This window comes from Manis javanica, chromosome X (genome assembly GCF_040802235.1).
Source record: "Manis javanica isolate MJ-LG chromosome X, MJ_LKY, whole genome shotgun sequence".
Lineage (NCBI taxonomy): Eukaryota > Metazoa > Chordata > Mammalia > Pholidota > Manidae > Manis > Manis javanica.
The window spans coordinates 55,885,193-55,888,916 of NC_133174.1; positions in this window are offsets into that span (position 1 = coordinate 55,885,193).

Sequence of the window (3,724 nt, forward strand, 5' to 3'; positions counted from 1 at the left end):
GAGTTTGTGTCTGCCCATTCTTATGCTGAGAGGCACAGAGATATTTACTGCATACTATTTTTGGATATACTGTATTACCATCAAACAATATTGAATGCTATGAAGGATTGCACAGGCAGCAAGTTAGAAAGGGACATTTACTGAGCAAATATATACCAGGTACTTGATTAGCTTCTTTATAAATAGCATCTCCTCCAATCACAGCAGCCTTTTAAGGTTGGTAATATTATCCTTATTTCAAAGTTGAGGAGCCTGGGAACTCAGGGAGGCTATAAATACATTGCCCAAAGTCACATAGTGAATAGTGCAACCAGGATTCAAACTCAGATTTCTCTGGTCTCTTTCCTATATCAGTTCCTTACCAAATTAAAATCATACCTACCCACTTAAATGAAGCTAAGCCAGATCAATCGCGCAGCTTAAAAGCATGTGAGATCTGGGTCTGCAGCCTTCTACTGGGAACTCTACCTGTTCTTGCTCTCAGGGTACTGTCAACTTGGAGAAACCACATTCCCCACCCACTACACACATAATAGTTGAAATACATCATGGCTCTGATTTTTCATACCACATAAAATGTCAGAGTGACCAGTAAGAGTAGGAGGAAGTTTTCAAAGTATTGGGAGTGTTGCTCCAGGAGAAGTGAGTTCCTTGCTTTGGGCAAGTTCACGATGATCACTGAGAACAAATAAAGACAAGGTCATATTGGGGTTGTTAAAAGGGATTTATACCATGTTTATTCTCACAGTGGTCACCCAGCTATGTACAAGCAGCAAAGATAGCCCAGTCTGTCCTTGCTCTGGCTCCGCTTCCTCCTGCTCCCTGGAACAGGCTTATTCCTCTCCTAGCACTGGGGCTCCATGGCTTCCCTTCACCAGCCTCTCTGTTCTCTCCTGGTTCTCTCTCTTGGCTTCCCTTCTCCATGCTCTCCTGTTCTCCATTCTCCCAGCTTCCCTGCCCCTAGCACTGGGAGGAACTCTGGGCAGGTCTCTATCGTGACTGATGGGCCCCTGACCAATTATGTCCCAGAAACTGAGGAGAGGAGAAAATGGGAGTTTCCTCTCCACCCCTCCCCTGGGCTGGTACTTCTGTGACTGACCAGCCACTTTGTGCCCAATAAACATCTAATAGATAGGCAAATAGGCTCTTTCAGGCCTACAGTGGGCAGTATTAAAGCCAGGTGAGTATTCTGGTCATAAATGTCCCGTTTTCTCTACACTCCTCCCCTCCAGGATTTTTACCTCACAATACCTCACAATCTATGTGCCTACAATCTTCTCCAATGGTCCCTATGCAAGAAAGCTGAAGCACTGTAACCAGATTAACAAAACCATGACAATCCTCAAGCCTGAGGAAATCACTTGTCACCAAGTGGTCATTCCAGCTGTATTCAAACAAGTCCTACTGAGATGAGTCCATGACACAGTTACCATGGGAGGCCAGCAGCTGAACTGGCAGGGCACTCCGTGCACACTCAGCAAGCAACAGCTTTTGCCTAGGGTGTGTGCCCAATCCACAAAGACTGTATAGGATATTGACCTTAAGGGAGATAAGACATGTTTTAATGATATCAACATAGGCAAATCTTGTCCATCAGGTAGGATGCATGCAAGAGAGTGGTCCTGTGATAGGACTGTGGCAGGAAGGGGCCTGTCCTGGTCTAGTATACCAAACCTTTATCCCTCTCCCTGTGTGGGTTACTGAGGGTTCTATATGTAGTGCTGCTGGAGGCACATGTACTGGTCACAATGATAAAACAGAACTCCCTGGTAAGGTGCTCTTAGTTTCTGGCTGTGTAGGGTACACTATTGTAATTTTGGGGGCCACTCTGCTTTTAATCCAGAAACACACAGGAGACTAGCTTCCAGGCTTTGTCACCAAGGTGCCAGAAGGGACAGCCATCATTGGCCCCTATGTCAAAACACCCAAGGTCACATCCACTGAACAGAGGCTGCAGGTTACTGTGGGACTCAGTGACACAATGCACTTCATCCAGGCTCACTGTCTTCTTCTAAGGTCACAGGTAGGCCCCACCAACAGGCTACAGACTACACTGTGTTCTTCTCCGAGGCAGACGGTCCTATCCAATGCATTTGGGTCAATGCGTCTGTTTCATCATTCCCTGGGGATGCCAATGGCAAATGACCAGCAAACTGCTGACAGAGACCCCAGCCACAGCCATCTTTAGTTACAAGAACATCTAGTTCACAGGACCTTGATGGGTCCATCACACTCAAGACCTGCACAGCCATGGTAGCAAAGGCAAATGCACATTTCATCCCAGCCCCACCTGCTGGCCTGTCGTACCAAATGGCATAAGGGCCTCAGAATTGGTGCCAAGTACAGGATAAACATTCTCCAGTAGTCTATAAGACCCAAAACCTCTTGCAATAATGCCGTATTTATCTGTAAGAGAATCAGAAGTAAGTATAACACCATACACAGTATCAGACACCCTATTCCCAATGGGATTTGGGCTTGCTTCTCTCTGACAACCCCACCCCTGCATTCATCTATAACAGTAGTGGTCTCGGGAAACTGCTCAGGGTTGCCGTAAATCAGAGAGCATTCAGCTCCTGTGTTCACCAGAGCTAGGATACTCTGCACATTCACTGGGAACCAATAAATTGATATTTCAACATGTGGCCTCAGGTCCCCAGCCAGTCCCCAAGGTGGGTGCCTTAACCTTCCCCTCAGTCAAACTGTAATGCCCAATTTTCTTTCTGTGAGGATACAGGTGGGGTCTGTGTACTCTCCAGCAGGATGTCCTGCAAACACACAGGCCAGACATGTGGCTTTGTCTCTGGCTTCCATTTCTTGGTCCTCAACATCCAGAACCACTGCTCCCTCTTCCATTGTTGCCACAGCTCTGATAATATCTTATTTGGCTTTCCATCCAATTTCTCTTTATCTGCTCCTGTCTTTATCAAATAAACCCACATCTGGATCCTCATAACCTTCATGATGCACTTTTCTCAGTAGCAGGTCACACTGTTTTCTACCCCCTCATTGCCTGTCTCCCAGGTCTGCAGTGTGAGTAACCCCATTTATGGGTTGCCCTAAGTGAGGGGCATGAATAGTCACTAGGGATGCAAAGAGGAACTGGGGAGCTGTTTGAGGCACCAGATTCCTCATCCCCGTTATAAACAACTCCTCATCCAGGTCCTGATGTTCTGGGTCATAAATGGCATTTTTCATGCCCAACTCTCATAACATGTTGGAGCTCAGCATACATCTGCCATCTAGTGGTGAAAGATGGCAAATCACCCTGATTAGGCCATACTGCCAGAAGGGCAGCCATAAACCAATCAAGAAGGAAGTGGTTTCCTGAGGTCTGATAGGAATTTTGTAATTGCTGTTGGAGGGTGGGGTGAGTCATCAGGGAAGTCAGCTTCTCCACTTCTAACACAGACAAAACAATTCCATCAACTGCTAAGTCCCAAAGACACAGAAGCCAAGTGAATATTGGCTTCTGCTGAAACCAGGAGCCTAATTCCACCAGCTCTGGTTGAGTATAGCGGTGGAATATGCAGTGCTCCGTAACCTGGGGAGGGGGCTACATTTCTTGAGGAGCCCACTATTGTTGTGTCTTTACTTTCTTAACTACAACTGGGCAGGCTTTCAATAGGAGAGGGGCTGGTATCTCCAGCACCAGCAGTGGCACTGCCCTCAGCACCACCCTCTCGTCCTTCCTCAGTTTCCCCTAGTCTAATGTCTCTTCTAC